Here is a 19,007-nt window from a genome sequence, read left to right on the forward strand (position 1 = left end):
TGCCCCAGGACACTAAGTCCTGTTTAACTGAGCTACCCAGTGTAAACAGCAGCAGAAGCAGCTTCTGTTGAGGCATCAATCTCTTAAAGGTGCAGAGCTGGATCTTTTAGGCTCCTACCTCTCCTCTATAGCAGAGTGTTGGGGATACAATAACACAGACAGGTTTCTCAGACTAATGCAATAAAAGAGCAGGACGCCTGAGAAAATAGTATGGAACATGATTAGGTTGGCTCTTTGGTATCCTCACCCTTGATATTCTAGGAAGACTTGAGTTAAAATTTTTTTTAACCTTAGATCATCAAAGAGAAATGTAATTAGAGAAAGATGGGGCAAAGTATTACTCACTGTGACATTTAAGCAGATTTAAAACTTTCCCTCCAAGTGCCACTTCATAGCCACAATTATTTCATCCACTGAGAGAGAGGGAGAATGCTGGCAAATGGAAGTAGGGCTGGGAACAATTGCTTCTCGTTTTCTCTCTGGGCTTGGTGTTTACAGTTTGCTGCTGATTCATCTTTGGGGGTGTTAGAAAGTCTTGTGGGGATTAGGTTCAGGTGGGCTACTTACTCAGGCCTTGCCAATACCTCCTGCTCCTTCGCTTCCCTTTGCTTCTCTTGTTCCTCAAATGGGGGAGGGAGCCCTCTTTGGGCTCAGCTTCCCTTCAGCTGAGCCACTTGTCACTGGTCACTCTCTTCTCTCTGACACCCACTGAACCAGCAGCCCTGGCCATGGCCACACAACCTCAGGCCTGCTTTGTCTCTCTTGCCTGTGAATCTTCTCTTTCCACCTCAATTGTGAACTCATGGAGGGCAAGGACCCAGTAATCTGGTCTCTCCTCCTCCTCTGCAACCCCTTCTGGTAGTGGTGGGCACACAGTAGGTGCTTAAGATATAGTTTATAGATACCAGTGGCTAAGCTGACTTGGGGAGTGGTGTCAACACTGTATTCATATGGGCTCTAAGGAAGGGGAGCTGCAGGGCCCTAGGCGGACACTTTTGAACACGTAATTTAGAAGACCCCCAGCAGTTCGGCATCCCGGGTCTGCACTGCTTGACTTGGAGGCATCACCACTCAGTCATTCCTGCATTCATCCAGTCTTTCTGATTTCCCTCTGGAAGCAGCCAAGAAAGGACAAGGCTGCAAAGAACTCACTGTCTAGTTAGACCAAAGTCATACCCAGTGAAAAGCCCCAGAACAGCAAATGGCAACAGATGGTTAAATGTCTTCCAGGCCTGAGGAGTTCCACATAGGAGAAAATAGAAAACAATCCAAGTTGCCTGTGAGGATCTGTGATGGGGGTAGGAGCCTTAAGGGAAAAGGCAGTGAAGAAGGCAGGATGCAGAGGGGGCCAGATTGGTGTAAACTGGGTGATGCTGGGGATTTAAAACTAGAAGAGAAAAATGCAGGGATTACTCCAAGGTTATGTTGAGACCACGCTGAAAAGAGAGCTGAAATCTACATTGGGCTCCCTAACACCAGACCTCCAATTAAACATCTCTATGGAGCAACTGCTCTGCCCAGACCTGCAGAGGGCAGTGAGGGCAGGCTGGAGGAAGGGAGACTCCCCTGTACTCTGTATAGTGCGCATGTGTTGTTTGGGCAAAGAAATGGACTCAAAGAGCCAAGTGGCCACCAAGGGCATGATCCAACTGAGGGGTGGAGTGAAAGGAGCAGGCTGTGTGGGCTATGGACCCCCAGAGAAGGTGGAGCTTGTGTGGGCGGTGGCACTCAGGGAAGGCCTTCTGGAGGAGCAGGCCCTACTGGCCTTGCAGGAAGGGGTGTTTCAGCTCAGGAAGAGAGGAGAGAGGTGGCCTTTCTGGTTGAAGTGGTGTTTGGAGTTGCCAGGCCTGTAGTGAGCAATGGGCTCTAAGTTCTTGCATGACAGCCAGAAGGAGGAGGCTCCCATGTGGTTATCAGTTTGGTAGGCAAGATGGGGCTTTGCAGGCAGCCTCAGCAGTATGGTCTTCTCCACAAACCCAGGGCATCTCTGACCTGGAATACTTCAGGAAGGTCCAGTGATATAAAGAACAATAATTGGGGCAAGAAAGGAAGAGAAAAGCAATCCCTACTGCCTTTTAGCTAATATTGGCAGCCTCCTGCTACCTAAGTAGACAATTGAAGGACCTCCTATCCTGTTCTGAGCCCGCAGCAGGTCTGGGCATGAAGAAAACCCATTGGAGGGAGAATGCTGTGTGTTTGGGAAACCCAGGGACTCCCTAGAAGGGCTGAGCTGTCTCCAGGGCTCAGACAGGTGCCAGGGCTGGCAGAAGAGGGGTCTCAGAGCTGTTTTTCTTGCTGGCTGAGCCTCAGGGACATACTGCCTTGGTCTTGTGAAGGCAGCCCTGGCTCTGGCAGGGAATGGTTTTGGGAGTCTGTGGTCAGCTCCTGTTCCAGGCTTCCATGCTAACCCCGGGGCTTTGCCTCACTTGTGCTAAAGACAGGTAGGAAATGTTGAGGCAGTGTGAGAGGCAGAATGAAGGGACCCCAGAGTCCCAGACAGGGGCATCCTGTGTGGTGTGGCCAGGAGAGCCAGAACTCGGCAGTGGGGACCTGACTCATCACTCTCCTGGGCCTCAGCGTTCTCTTCTGTCAAGTGGAGACTCGGGTCCCTTTCTTCAACCTTCCTTTCCTTCCTCATATCACATCTGAAAAAGATGAGACAGTGGCATGTCTGTGAGGTTGACTAATCAGTTTTCACGTAAAAATTATTAAGGTGACAGAGTGGGGATTGAGGGTCTAAATGGGCTATAGAAGAATGTAGATAAATTTGATGAACTTAATTGCACTGAGGGGTTAGGAATTTACTCCTTATCTTCCCCAAAGAATTGGCTTTTTCTGTGTTTTGTTATTTTAAAGGGCAGTGCTCCATCCAGCACAAGCATGTGGTTTCAGCTGCGTTTGGGTGAAGCTGGCAGAGCCTGTGCTCTGGAGCCAGACTCTTTGGCTTCAAGTCCTGCCACTCCCACTTTTTAACTCTATGACCTTGGGCAGGTTGTTTAATTTGTTTGTGGCTCAGTTTCCTCATTTGTAAAATAAAAAGAGAAATAAAACCTACCTCAAACAGGTGTTGTGAGGATTAAATGAGTAAATGCAGGGTAAGTGCTTAGATCAATGTCTGGCCAGCCAATATTATCAGACTGTCACTAACAGGCCACTGGGGGCTAGGGTCCTGCTGAAGCCCCCTCCCACCTCCTACAGGGGAGGAGGGGCATCCATCTCTGGCTAGGGCTGGGCTTGGTGTCCAGACTTGAGATGGACATGCTGTGGGTGTCCTTACAAGCTGCTCAACTGTTCTCAAGGTGCTGCTTGGGGAAGGAGGCCTTCCGGGAGGGTAAGTCCTGCATCACAGCCTCTTCTCAGGACCTGCTCTGTGTACTAGCTGCCAGCACTCTGGCAGTCCCTTCTTCTTACCTGAGAGGTGTTGCCTCAGCAAGTCCTTTTAATTGTGATGTTTTACTAATTAGTTTTTAATTATGTTAATTTATTGTACATAAGCCCTGAGGTTTTCAGGCACTGGGCTTACTTTAGAAACTGGAATAGGAAGTTGTGTTTATTACACACACAGTGCTATGGGTAAATGTCACTTCAGCAGGGCCACAATTTCTCTGATAATGCCATTAGATGGACAGTTTCTACCTGGGCTGTCTCTAATCCTAACATTGCCCACTGCCTCTGGGCTCCTACACAATCCTTCAGAGAATGCAGTACCTCCAGGCTGTGCAGGTGACATGAAGGAGTGAGGTGGCTGGGTGGGGCCAGGGGGACACCAATTGGACAGAGTCTCAGGAAGGTGAGACTGTAGGACCTTTGCACCGTGCTACATCTTTAAAGGGTTGTTATCTGGAGACCTCGGACTCCCCCAGCTGGGTAGACCTTCCTGGTAACTCACCCGGGAGTTGGGTGCTTGACTTCATGGCCTGGGGAGAGAGAGGGAGAGGCTGAGGATGGAGGGGGCACAGGCACAGTCAAGTAGGGGGCTGCGCCTCTGGAAGGTTATAGGCTTGTGTTCCAAGAGTGGCAAGTGGCCATGGGTGGGTGGTTTGCAGCAGGGTCAGCTCTTAGGAAAGGCTCAGGGTGGGGACTCAATGACTATGTGCTGACTGGCTGATGATAACACAGAAGAGGGTAATCAACGGTGTAAGACCAGAACAAAGAAGATGCCTGGGTATTTAGGAAGGATACAAAGGGAGAACTCACTCTTCTGACCCCAAACACACATATGCTGAGGGGGAGAGTCACCATATTGAGCCCATTTTCCATAAATCATTTCTGCTCTCCAAGGATGAGAATTTGTTGCCATTAGGAACATTTAAGAGATGCCAGAGGTTTTCAAGAAATTTGCCACATCCCCCACAATAATTTCCAGATGGCAGTCTTCTTTCAGTAAGTTTAAAGTCTTCCAAAGTGTACATGGAAAGTTGTATATATACATTTTGGTGTCTTATTAAACAGATACATTAATATAAATTTTGTTCAAAGAGTACAGTTTAAAGAAATACAGTCTGTAAATACAGTTGGACATTTATTGCTTAAAAAAGTGTATCTCAGACTTAAGTTACTGTACTTTTTATATACATATGTGCATAGGTGCATGCATTGTTTTTGGAAAGAGTTTGGACTTTGAAACCAGACAGATCTTTAACTTACCAGCCGTGTAGGCCATGCTCTCAGAGCCTCGATTTCCTCATCAGAAACGTGGGTATAACAGTGCGTATGATTGTCATGATGACTAAAAGAGGTAATACATACATAGAGCCTGCTACATGGTAGGTGTCCAATAAATGTTAGCTATGATTATGAGTGTATTTGTTAAATGAACAAACTCTTTTCCAGGTATAAGCCATTGCAGAAAATAACTTTGGAATATGTGTAATAACACTTGGAGATATTCTAAGAAAGACAATGTTTGGGGTTTCTCCTCAGTGGCCTTCCCAGTGTTGTTAGGGAAATGAAAGACATCCATAATGGGAAGCTAGTTTGGCCCCTTCCACATTACAGCAAGTGAATGACATCTCCAGTTGTGTGCAAAGTTGTGTGAGGGTGTGAGGGAGAGAAGCCCATGTCAGGTAGGAGCCCCCATGAGTTTCTTTCAATGCCGCAGCTTCCTGATGCACACCTGCCTTCAGGCTCAGAGAGGCGCTCTCCCTGTGGTAAACACCTAGTACCCCCTGCCTCCATCGTCAGGGGAGCCTGCACCCACACACCTGCATACCCCAATACAGGGAAGCTCCCACGCAGGCCTGTATCCCCCCACCTCCCTGCCAGGGAAGGTGGGCACGCTGCTGTGACTCACTCCCTGGCCCTGTGCCCTCTCGCTGAGTCACAGTGTAATTGATCTCTCCCTGCGCGGGTTTCTACTCTCATGTGACCCAAAGCAGGGTCATTGGGCCAGGCTGAATCTAGGCTGGGGCTCTGAGACTGCTGCGGGGGAGAGTTGATCCCAGGAGGGAGGGACAGGCTGTCAGAACCTACGATGGCCCTGAGCCTTTTACATGACACTCCTGGATGTCTGCTGAGGTGTTGTGTTTGGAGGAGTCAGGGCTGTCCACCCACCCATGATATATATCCCCTCCATTGATGTCCCCATCACTGTGGGGCTATCTCCACAGAAGCTGCCTTGGTTAAATAATGAAGGGGTTGGTTTGGTCTTTGGGAATCTCCTTGAAGATGCCCATGGTCTTTGTGTGTCTGAGACTAGGGTGTCTCATCCTTGTTTCCAAAATGAGTTGTGGGCTTGAAAGATCTGAGGGTGTGAAGGTAGGAAGTTAGGTATGTGTGATCCACACATCATTAAAGGGCAGCGTTATCCCATGTGGGATGTGGGTCAATCCAGACCATCCTTGGTCCCAAAAGAGAACCACCTCTCCTGAAGAAATGGGAAACCCTGGCTAACAAGGATAAAACCACAAATCCTCCCAGGCTGGTGGCAGTGGGCAGGGTAAGGGTCACCTCTGCTAAGGGCTTCTCTTAATAGGCAGATCTGGGGTGGGGTGTGCAGGTCCCTAGACCAGCAAGAGCTACAATATCACCGCCCTGCCATGCACAAGCCGTGCCATTGCTCTTGGTTTCTGTATCCTCATCTATAAAATGGGCAGAAACTTCTTCTTAGGCATCTAATGAATAGATAAAGCTCTGAGAAGTATCCCTATTATCATAACCCTGCCTCTTCTCCGATTTTTAGTCTTCTCCTATCATCTTGTCTGCTGAGCAGGCAGCAATGTGATGGGATCTGTGCCTGGTTTGGGTCTTGATCTCTGCTTCCAGTCCCTGCTCAACATCAAGGCTGCCCCACTGAGACATTTCCTGCCTCAGGAGAATGGATTCTGTGTTTGGTCATCAAACAACAAAAGGGGCTCCATCTAGGTTTTGGAGGGACTCAGCCAAGACTTGCTGTGTGTCCTGGGTCATTGCTTCCCCTTTCTGGACCTCATTCCCTGATTCGTGAGATGGGGACCATATCCTTGCTCTGCATACCTTGTGGGGAGGAATGAGGATAGACTTGCTTCTCAGAGTGCAAAGTGCTTATGCTGCGAATAAGCTTCTTTCCCCACCCACCCTGTCCCTGTCTCTGCACAGCCCCCAGCCTCAGAGCAGCCCTGGAACAGAGAAAGCAGCCTGGCTCTCCCATCCATCCTCTTCCTCCGGATTATTTCTCCCAATCACACTTAATAGCTGCCTGGCTTTTGGCTGCAGCCTGGTATATAATAACCTGCAATTATTGTCCACTTAAGCTGTCCCCAGAGCCTTGTCTGTTGCGCTGCCCAGGCTCGCACTGCCGGCCGGCTGATTTCCCTGTCAGAGTCATGGCCAATGGGAAGAAAGCTCTTGACAGGGCTAGACCGTCAGTGCTTTGGCAGGGCCACCACCTCCCAGGCTGCGGCTTCCTAGGAGACGGGGCCTCAGAGGCAGTCCCCTCCAGCCACAGCCGCATCCAGCCTGGGAGCCTGCCTTGCTGGGGCCTGGCCCTCTGGGCTATTCCTGTATGTCCTGCCTCTATATACATGCTACTCTCATTTCAGCCTCTGCCTTTATTTACCCTTTACCTTGTGCGTCCATTTTACTGATTGCTACAGGCCAGTGCCTTTCCCGGCTAAGTTGTTCTTCTCTGCATGCTTATAAGGGAGGCATTGGCTTTTTACATACCAGGCTACTAAAGATCAGAGAGGTTAGGTTTATTTCTTAGGGTTACATAGCCAGGAAGTGACAGTGAAAATTCAAAATCCAATTGGCTGTTTCCATGGCTCACATATTTAATGCTTATGCTATGCTGTTTCCTGTCTTCCTATCAAGTCCTATCCACCTTGGTGGCTCTGTTGGGTGCCACCTTTCTTGGAAAGTCAGCTTCAGCACTGCGGTAACCCTAGCCTCTCTGGCTCTGTACCCATCAGCCCTTGAGCATGCGTGAGGTTCCCTTGGTCCTGTGTGGGCAGAGGATGAGTTTCCCTGCTTAGCTCCCCCCTGTCATTTAGTTCCTAAACTATCAATATGCAAATTGGATAAAGTTGAGCCTTTGCTGTAGTCCAGATTCTCCCCTTCTTAGCTTCGACTTGCATTCTCATGAACATCTCTCCTAGAGCCTGGTCCTCACTGCTCCTGACAGGGGACCTCACCCATCTGTTTGGTAAATGTTTATCTCTGTGGTACCACCTGGCCCTGACGGTGCTGAGGGTGATGCTGGTGGTGATGATAAAACTAGATTTCTAGGCTGTGAAATCACATGCAGGTTCTGTGCTATCATTGGCAAAATCTGAGGATGGGAGTATTTTCATGTCACTCTGCATCTAACAATTAAATGACCAGGGACCAAAGAGGGTGTCCAAACCCTAACTGGGGCTGGTTGTCTTGGTCAGTGACTGTGTGTGTGCACATGGTCCAGAGTGCAGTGGCTAGGATGGGCCCTGGGGCCTGGGGACCGCCAGGGCCTGTGATAAATGGAGCCCCGAGTCTGCTGGACTGACAGGCCAGAGCAACCAGGGGGCTGTGGGCCGACGGAGGCTCTAAAGGGCACTGTATCTGGAGGGTCCTCCGTTGGCAGTCACACTGGGCTCTGGGCTATCAGCAGAGAGGGAGTGGAGCCAAGATCCAGAGTCTGGTGGGTCCACCCTCCTGTCTGGGCCCCAGGCCAGTCCTTCCCCAGCCCTGCTCACAGGGCACACCCTTTCCCCTTCTGGGCTCACTTACCCTTTGCCTGAATGTTCACCGCTGCTGCTTGCATTTTTCTGTCCTTTGTCTTGCAAACAGATTCTCAGCAAGGAACCTTTGTTGGGAATCAGTGTTGGGGCAGCCTGGGGCCTTCTCTGGCCCTTCAGGTCTTACAGGTAAGGTCTGAGGCTGACCTGAAGGTAAACTGCCATGGGGCTGTCTGGAGTCTCCTTCCCTCTTCTGTGCCATCCGGGGAGGCTTGGGAGCCCTCCCTGACCTGGAGCTGAGGGAGGCAGAGGGCCTGTATCTCCTGCTTCACACCATCGCTGCTCCCGCAGTGGGCGGGGATGCTTTAGCAGCTCTGCCTGCTCTAGGCTGTTTCTTGGACTGGAAATGCCACTGTTGGTGGGATCCCTGGCCTTTAGTCCTGGGGTGGGGCATCTCAGGAAGAGCCTGGGCAGGGGTCCTCAGCTGGGGGCAGTGCAGATGAGGAGAGGGGCCAGAACCTGCCACGCCAGCTGCCCCCTGCTGCAGCATCCGGTTCCAGGGCTTTACACTGTGAAGAGCCAAACTACGTAGTGGTTTTCACTTTCTCTAACTGCCGTTTACTCCCCTGGCCCCTGTCACACCCATGCCAAGGGGAGAGGAAGACTTCAGACCTGCTAGTTAAAGGTAACTCACCCTCTTTTCAGGATAAACTAGTCTTGTATGGGCGAATCTCCCATCTTTAGAGGTTTTCCTCCTCTCCCCTCTAGCTGAGATGGCATTTGAGGTAGGGGAAACATACACATCCTGTGTAGGAGAGGGGGCCTTGGATTGTCCTCAGACTGTGTCCTCTGGGGCCTTGGTGGGTTCTACGGGGTGTGGCTGCCACTGTCTGGGTTGTGGGAGCCCCAGAGCATAGCCCACCAGGCCCCAGGTGGCCACTGTGCTTGCAGGTATCCTCTGGGTCCCCCTATACGTTCCTACAGCCCCTTAAGGGAGTGGGCCTGGGGCACAGCCTGGCTTCCAGCTTTCTTCCTGTGCATCCCAGGTAGATCACTTCTGGAACTCTCCTGCACCGCAGGCAACTAGGATGGACAGGGAGAGGAGGGTGATGAATCTATTTAAACTTATCTTTCTGCTTCGACCCACTCTCCTTTTACTCCTCTAGGTAGTGGCCCCAGGTGGTCCAGAGCCACCCAGACAGGAGGTGGAGCCCAGTCTTCACAGTTTTCAGCTTTGTTTGAAATGGGCCTGTTTTCTCCTCCATCCCCCTTCACTACTTAAGGTTCAGCTCTGAGATGGGAGGACTGGCTGTCTGGGGTACAGTGGGAGGCTTGCTCTGCCCTCGTCCTCCCCTGATCAAGGCAGCCTCTGGACTCTGTTCCCCGCTATGTCCCTTCCTGTGGACACATGGACACTGGAGGATAGTCCTATAGCTCATTCACTCTGCGAGCCAGCCCAGCACCGTGCTTGGCACCGTGGCTAAAAGAGCAGAAACCAGTGCCACCGAGTGCTGAATTTGCTTAAGACATTTGTCATACAAAAAGACTCCAAAACTCCAAACCCCCAAACCAAAACCCAAATTAGATATTTCCCTCTGGGGTGGCTTTTAAAACTAGTTTTGATCATGTGAGGAGTAAATTCTTAGCTACCTAGAGAGCTTGACAATCCAAATGGATTCATTTGTCAAATATTTAGGTTAGTCAGGATTAAGCATTTACTAGTGTGTAGAAGAGATGTGACTGTAAACTGATCAGACAAGTTTTATGTGTAGATGTTCTAACTACTGTCATCACGTATAGGCACATCCTTCAACACAGCACCCTCCTTCCTGTGCGTGTGTGTACGCGCGTGCAGCATGCACGTGTTTGTCAGGGACACACGTGTGAGAGCACGTCTTCTTCATTGGGGTTTATTTTCTTTGTGCTGCTAATGCTTTTGGCCTCTGGGGGTGCTATATATATACAGATAGGGAATTTGAGAAACACAGGATTTTCAACCTGAAAGGAACCATAGGTATTTTCTAATCTACTTTTCTCATTTTATGCCTTTGGCAATGTCCAGAGAGATGAGGTGACTTGTTCAGGGTTAGATAGAGAACGTAGATATCTCTCTGTCTTTCTCACGCACATACATGCACATCCACACTTACTGTCTGGTAATGGTAATGGATGGCTGTTTCCTCTCTTTTTCTCCCCCTCTCCTTGTGCCTCCTTTCCTCCATCAGTCTGTCTGTCTTTCCTCCTCTCCTGCTCTGTGGTCCTGGCTGGCAGCTGAGGATGGCACAGGGTGTGCAGAGGCTCCCAGGAAGGCTGCCCCAGCAGCTGGCCGTGCCCCAACTCCCCCCTCCTCCCTGAGCTGGGAAATGGAGGCACAGTGTATTCCCTGGCTTCCCTATTAGTCAGGAACCTAAGGGAGTACTACCTCAGTCCCGGGGAAGAGCAAAGAGGAAGGACAGATGCCTCCATTGTTATGCCGTCTGTTTGCAGCCGGATCCTCCTTCCGTGGCTCCCTCCAAGTGGAGCTGACTTTCTCCTAGGGGAGGAAATGGGGTTTCCTCCTTGGCACTTCTCCTTCCTGAATCCTTTTCTCTAGCCCAAGCCACATAGCCTCCAGTTCAACTACCCCTTTAGGGAAGATGCAATGATATTTACTTCATATCCAAAAAGCCCAGGGAAATGCTCCCTGCTCTAACCCCTCTAATCCTGGTGTCCTGATGCTGAAGTGTGGCTCTCAATCCTAAACAGGCTCTGTGGAAATGACATTTTGGACAGATCTTGTTTTCCATTCTCAGATTTGGAATGGCCCTTCGAAGGCCTCTCTGTTACTCCTATGGTCATTGGAGGAACCCATCTTCCAGCATTCCTGTTTCTCCAGTCTGCTTAAGCACTGCCATCGGAGGAGGGCTCACTCCTTCACATGACAGTCAATACCTTTACAAACTCCAGCTCTCATGTGTTTCTCCCAAAACACCCATTCTGAAACAGATAGCTACCCTTGCTTTTTCCTCTTTGTTTCTCATTGTTCTGCAACACTCAGACCTGGCCTTTGCTCCCCCAACTTTACCAGAATTATTTTTATGAAAATCCTCGGTAGCTTCCTATTGGCCAAATCCAGTAGCCATTTTTAAAGTCTTCATCTTAATGCTGTTAATCACTTTATCTTGGAAATCTCTTTCTTTTCTCTCAGGACACACATTGTTCTTTCTTTGTTCACTTACTGCTTTCTGCTGGTCCCCTCGACTGGGTCCTCTTTCCCTGTGCAGTCCTTAAATGCTGGATTACCTTTGTCCCATCCTTGAACTTTTCTTCTTTGCAGGTTTCACAATCTCTTAGGGCCACCACCTGCTTGCAAAGGGTAGCAGTTCTCCATACGTGGGAACATGTCTAGTCTAATCTTTCTTACTGAGCTTCAGCTCCTCATTCCCAGCCTCTAGAGGGCTCCAAGAGAAGAATGCTAGATTCGGGGCAACTCTCTTCTCATGAGAAAAAGAATCTCCCCCACTTGAAGTCCCTGCGTTGGCTAGTGACCCCATCCTTTACCCACTCATCTCAGCCTGGACACGCATCACCCTTGACCATATCCCGTCCCTCATCCTGGAGATGCCCTTGGTCAGCAAATCCCATTGGTTCTCCCACATTTTCACCTCTTTCTCATTCTCTCTACACTGTTGCCAAAGTCAGCCAACTGGTTTCTTTGTATTGACCCTGCCTTTTCTGACCCAAATACACTTCATTCTGTGCACAGAATGACCTTTCTAAAACATAGATCTGGTCTTGCCAGTTTCCTCCTTAAAAGCCTTCTGTGTCTTCCCATTACCTCCAGGATAGATCCCAGCTCATTGACTTGGTCTTCTCAGATCCTCACCACTCACTCTGTCCCATCTGCCACCCCTTCTGGATCCTTCTTCTGTGACCTCTTTCTTCCCCTTGTCCTGGGTTCCTGGACCTGGCTCCTACCGCTCTCATCCTCATCCTCACCCCCTCTGCTTCCATCCAGTTTGACAGCCATCCACAATATCTCTCACCCTGTTTCTCTTCCTGGAACCCTCTCCCTCTTTCTTTTGCTCACTAATCCCGGGTCAGTTTTCACTTCTCTGCTTGAACATCACTGCTTCATGGAGGCCTTACTTGCCTGACTGCCCAGACTAAGCCAAGCCCTGTATCTTCAGGGCTTGGCTCCCTGTGTGCACAAGAAATACTCATTGTCTGTCTGGGTGGCTGGAGAGCCTCAAATATCAGCCTGAGTAGGATCTTGATCCTGTGGGCAATAGAGTGCTGAAGGTTGTCCCCGGTATGATGATGACTTGATCAAATTTTGGGTTTAGGAAGATTGGCTGGGGAGCTTCATGCAGGATTGGATGGAGGCAGGTGGTATTGGGAACTGGGGTGCTGGCAACAGTATAGGTGTGAGATACCTTTTCCATTCCTATCCCATATGCTTCCAGCGGAGAGTCTAGGTGATGCAGTCAATGTGTACATAAATGAAAATGAACAGAGTCCAGGAATGGGCTTATAATAAACTCAGCCCATAGCTGTGAAATGACCTTACCTTATTGTGAGAAGGGTTTTTTTTTCCTCCCTATTTTCTGTTTTTTCTAAATTGGTTCTTATTTCATTTCTTGGTCCTCATCTTCTTCTTCTCCAAGGGCTATATCCAGAAAAGGATGCTTTCTAATGTTCCTATCTAATTGGCTGCTAATTTGTTAGTATTATTGCTAGTCTCTACCATACAGATGCAACTTTCAGATATCTTATCTGGAGGTTTCAACCCCAGGGAAGAATAAAATTGCAGTTTGAAGAGTCCAAAAAGTGGCTGTGGTTCTGAGGCTCAGACTGGTGAAATTGGTAGCTTTTCCCGGCTCTAATTTCTGTGACAGGAACAAAAAGCACCCTCTAATGACTCTGTCTCCCCTGACCCATGCTCTCCAGCACAGTGACAAGTGGGAGTGTGTTTTTTTGCTCTTTGTTATACTGGGTTCTGCCCCATCTTTCTAAAGCAATCTTATAAATCATTGATGAGAATATTTCTATTTTTGTCTTAAATATCCTAGCCAAGAAAGCGTTATGAATACTTTCCAAATCAAGTGCTGGCATTGCACGATACTTCCTCATTGATGGCAGGCCCATTTCATTGTTTTTTCACTTCTTGGCTCTACTTTCCATGGCAGCATTGCCAAGTCTCAGCTTGAGGGTGGGGGAGAGGGCTGACCCTGATGCAGAACCCTGTGTGCCTCCCTTTCTTGGACAAGAGCTCCTTCCTTTCTTCTTGCCCATGACTGTCATGCATGGTCCCCACTACACCACCCCCATCTTAGACTTTTCAACCTTGGAATGCTGTAAATGATGACTGGTATTTTTTTCTCAGTAAGGTTTCTTCCTGCCCTTCATCTTGCCTCTGCACCACTTTCCCTCCATCCCCATCATCATCCATTCTGTGTCTAGTCATTCAAGTCACTTGAATATCAACCTTCCCTAAATGTAAAAGAGACCCTCTCTTGTAGTAGATTCTAGACCCTGCTAGTTCATAAGGACCATGTCACTCTCACTTACCACTGTGTCTGGGCATTTGCACAGGGGCCTGGCACATGGTAAGCACTCAATAAATATTTGATGAATTGGGGAATACATGAGGAAATGAAAGACCTAAAGGACTGGGTGCCCTAATGCTGAATCTCCTCCCTCCCTGAGAACCACCTGGACCTGACACTCTCAGATGGCTAATGCAGGACTTTTCTGAAGCTTGAAAAGTATGCTCTACAGAGAAAGAAAGGTTGTTCAAATGCATCTTTTCTGATGATCCACAACTTGTTTGGATTTTTCTTTTACTTTTATGTTTTTTGAACATTCATGTCAATAATTTACATTACCTGTCTCTTGCTTAGGTATTGTTTAGCTTTGCTCTTTCATGTGAGTAAGTCTTGTATTCCTGACGAGAGTAGAAATACTGGGAGGGAGAAACTGAGTCCATTTACTTTATAGCCCAACTACAAGACTTCATGTAGCCAGAATTTAAGAAACACTTTCAACTTGCTGACTGAGTGAATGGGTCTTAAGCCTGACGTCCACCTTTATTTTTAACATTATAGGTGATCCCAGCTGAACCCAGGAGGGAATGAATCCTCTTTCTCATGACCTCTTTCTCATGAATCTCTTTCTCATCCTTGTCTGACAGCACAAAGTGTTATGGATTTATATAGTTTATTTAATTGTGTAGGTATGCAGTATGAAAATGTTAGGCAAATCAAAATTATTTAGGAGACTGGGTGATTTAGTCTTTGTAATAATTAGATACTTCAGAGAATTCATTCCTTGGTATTTTGATAATTGTTTTGATAAGACCTATTCTTTGTTGTGGTTTACATGTCAGCAGGAAATGATAATCCAGGAACTTCATAATTGTCCATCAGTCTAGTACAGGCTTGATTGGAGCTCACTATGATCAATGATGGGCTACCAGCCATCTATGCCATCTTCCCTGTCCCAAGGAGCTGCCAATGCTGGGCAAGGCAGATGCATGCCTGTGATTTAAGGCCAAACATGGAAATACGTACTTGGGCACATAGAGAAGGATGAAGTTGCTTCTCATTAGGAGACCAATGAAGACCTCCTGAAGGAGTCAGCATCTGGCTAAAGTGTTGAAGGAGAAGTTTGATCTTACAAGTCAGGACTGCGCCTAATACCTAGGAGGTGCTCCACAAATGTTTGCTGGCAGTCTGAAAGAAGACAGTAGCATTCTGGGCAGAGGGAAAGAGCAAGAAACAGGAGAGCAGGGAGGGCAATGCTCATTTAGGGTGCAGTGAGTCGTGTTTTCAACCTGAAGCTGAAGCCTGAGGTGTCTGAGCCAGTAGTTGGGGACAACTCTGGTTGGTTGGTTGGAGGCTGAGTGTGAAAGTCCTTGAATTAAGCTGAGGATTTTAGATTTCAATCAGAAAGCAAAGGAACTCCCTGAACGTGTGGGAGCAGGGACAGGACATGCTCTGAGCTATGCTTCAGGAAGGTCAGGCTGACATTGGTAAGAAGGCCATATTGGGATGGAAGGGCTGGGGTAGAGGGAATCTTTGGGAGGGAATCACAGGTAATTGGTGGGTCGGGGGTGGGTAGCAGGGTCACAAACCTCAACAGTAATGGTGGGTGGCAGAGGCGCTATGTGAAGAGAGAGTCTCAGATCATGCAAGACTGGGAGATGCCTTCACAGGCTGTTTGTTCTGAGAGCGTCTCCTTCTCCTCTCCCTCTCACATCACCTTCTCTTCCATAACATCAACAACTTGGGGAGTCTGGCTCCTGCATCTCCCACCTCACGGGGAGACTCTAGCTCAGGGGGAGGATTGACTTTAGGCAGGTGTGCATGGATATGAATTTATTAAGATCCTTATTTATTTATCAGTTGTTATTTAATGGCTTCCTGTGGTCTAAAAGGATTTGAGGCAGATAGTGTGAATGTATATAATTGTGTTTTTCCACCAAATGGGGCCCACAGTTTCAACCCGATTTCTTATTCCACAGCACCAGAGTTGAGAGGAAGGGGTGTGAATCCCAGCTTTTCCTCCTGCCAGCTACATGACCTTCAGCAAGTTACCTGTCTGCTCTGAGCCTCTGGGTTCATACCTGTGGAGATGAGATGAGCATAATAGACCTCCCGGCTTTGTTTATGGATTAACTGAGATCATACATGCCACTAGCACCTGGTGCACAGGAAGCACCCAGGTGGATAGTCAATATCAGATAGATTCTTTAACTCTTATTCTTATTACTTCTTCAGGTGTGCGAGGGCAGGGTGGGAGGGATTCTTAATGTGGGTCTCCTACCTTACCTTTCCTAAACCCTTGCTAGTGCATCCTGTGCCTGGCTGCCTGCCTCACTAATGTGATAATGAAGCACATGTATTCTCCCAAAGCATGCATTCCTGTCCCCTTCCTGATGTTCTCTTGCATCAAATCCTGCCCATTTTGACAACTGCCACAGAGGGAATACCCATAGGTGAAGGTGCTCACATTTCTATTAGGACTAGTTCATTAGATGCACTCTATAAAGACCTAGGAGGCAAAATAAAACATGGCCTCTATTCTCAGAGAATTCCTACGAAGGGAGGGGAGGTACAGGCATTTACATAGATACTATCACAGAACAATGAGACAGGCCATCAGAGGGCTGGGTGCCCTGCTGTGGGAGCAGACTAGCTTTGAGCAGGCTAGGTTTGAGGTGAGTTGGGAAGGAGCAAGAGCAGCTGGCACATGAGGGAAGGAGGTGTTCTGACCAAAGGGGTGACTGGCACACAGTGTGTTGGGGAAACTGCAAGTGGCTCAGTAAAACCAGACTGTGGAGTTTCTAATGGGGCATTTGTGTATAAGCAAGGGGTCTAATAGTGGAAAAAGTGGGAAAAAGGCACTGGAGCAGGTAGACTGGGGACATGTTTTAATGGGCCATCCATGTGTTCCTCAAACCACTCCCAGATCATCACCACTTTCTTCTATGATTGGTCTTTATACTCAAGCTCTGCATTACATTTCCTGGCATGGCACTAAGATGAAAAATGAATAACTTCTTTTATTTTATTAGATTTCTAATCAATATCTTAATGTTCTTGCATCTTTTTTTTTTTTTTTTTTTTTTTTCCGAGAGGAGTATTCAGTGTCAAAGAGTATCTGGCTTCATCAGCTCAGGGTATCACCTGTGCCCCATCTCCTGCTCTTGGCAGAGGGTGTTAGGACAGCTGTTAAACAGCTGCCTGAGGAGACCTGAACAGTCCATTCCTGCATCCTCCACCTACCCGAGGCTCTTGAGAGGCCAGTGCTTCTGACAGGTGCCCCCAGCACTGGCGCTACTCCAGTGTGATGGTAGGAGCTGGCTGCAGCACGGCCATCTGAGAAGGGCTTGAAGAAATGAATGTGGAGGCACCTTTCAGGCATCAGAGCCCTGCCAGCTTCCAGAACTGCACTAGTGACTGTAGGACAGACTGCACCTGTCCTGGGACCATTTGCAAGGGCCTTTGGTCCAACACATGGCTTTAGCTGCCATCTGGGATTAGGAGTAGGTCTTTGTTTTTCACTTTTTTGTTTCATTTCCCATCTGGCTTCTGTTCCTTTTCATTTGCACTTAATACCAAAGGACTATGGGGGAAATCACTGACGTTATGTTTACTGCTGAGGACTGAACAGGCCAGCTTCTTCCTCATGGCACTCAAGGGCCCACGTGATGTGACCCTCCAGTGGCAGTTCTCTCTTTCCTGTTTCAAACCGTTTGCCCTGGCCGGGCCATCTCTCCTGTCTCATTTCCAACAGGACTCCTTTGAGCCTGCAACTCTTGGTTGCCTCTGCCTGTGATGCCCCACTGCCCTCATGAGACCCACCCTGCACCCCAGCCTGGCCTGCTCATTCTTGGACGCCCAGGCCCAGGATCAAACCCCTGGTGATGGCCTTTCTTGCTGTCTGTGGCCTCATGTATTGCAGAGATCAGAACTGGGAGCCCTGAGAGCATCTAAGGGTCTGAGAACACAGAGGGGTGTGTCACTGTTAATTCATGTCCACAAGCACAGTGACTTCTCACACTGCCCTATCAACTTCCAAAATGCGGAGACTTCTCACTTCCTGTCTTCCCTGAGATGCCCTGCACAGGACAGGCCACAGGAATGGTTGCCAGCTAGAACAGCTTATCAGTAGAGTGTCCTTTTGTTCTGCTGACTTTATTTTCTTCAGAATAACATTCTTTTTGGTAGAGCATCAAGTGTGAAATGCCAGCATTTGAGTTTAAGGGGCCCTAGATAGGCATTTGCTACATTCCAACCTGCAGGCAGGGGTGTGTCCAGCCCTCTGGGCAGACCCTCACCCGCCCCTTCTTCTGTAGGCTGCCCCTCTCTGGACTGTATTCAGCAGAACTGGAGAAACTCTCTTAGGTTTTATCCCTGAGGGCCTAGTGTGCAGCCTGCTCCATCCTAGGTTCTAGGGTAGATGGAGAAGCAGAACTCTCGGCCTTTGCCTTTGGAAGCTTGGGATACTGTCTCAAGGGCAGTGCGGGGTCTCAGGGGATGGGGATGTTTGGACAGACAGGGAAGCCTGGGAAAGCCATTCTAGGTGGGAGAGCGGCGCCCTGGGTAAGCAGGCCTGTTTTGGGTCTTGCCTCTTGTACAACTCCTCTGTGACCTCTCCTCTCTGGACCTCTATTTTGTCTTCTATCAAATGGGTATAATCAACTGCTTACTGGCCCACAAGGTTGTGGGACAATGATCTGGGGTAACATGAGGGGAAATGGGGAAATGTGTTTCTGAGGATGAGGGCAGTGTCTGAGTGAGGGGTGATGCCAGGACTGCCTCAGTAAATGTAAACTTCATCTCTTTTCATAGATCATTTGGGGGGTGGGTTGTATTCTTTAAATTTATCTATCTATTTATTTATTTATTTATTTTTACCATGTAGTAATGGTATGGTTAATGTATTGTTATAACATGCAGCAGCACCAATTTATCACAGCAGGACCCCTTCCTTGAGAGAGAGAGTGAGAGAGTGTGTGTGTGTTTGTGTGTATGTTGGAGAATTGCACTACGGGGACTTCTGGCTGAAAAAGAAACCTGGAAATGGTTGAGGTTCATCAATCTCATCAATCAGTAGGTTTGTAGCTCCCTATCCGATCACTTTTAAAAGCAGTTTAAGGCAGACTTAAAGGGAGGTGCCCTAGAGGACTTGGACATTTAACCCAGGACAAGGTTTAATTTGGCAAGTAGGTGTATGTTCTCAGACACTCATTGTGCTCAGGTCTGGCCTCTTTCCCCAGCTGTAGAGCAAAAGGCTGTCTGCAGGCTTCGGCCTAGAGCTGGAGGGGAGGAAGGGACCTTATTAATGGGTGTGCTTTTGGAATTGAGTCCCTTTGGAATCAGAAGAAAAATG

This window comes from Papio anubis, chromosome 19 (genome assembly GCF_008728515.1).
Source record: "Papio anubis isolate 15944 chromosome 19, Panubis1.0, whole genome shotgun sequence".
In the NCBI taxonomy this organism is placed as follows: domain Eukaryota; kingdom Metazoa; phylum Chordata; class Mammalia; order Primates; family Cercopithecidae; genus Papio; species Papio anubis.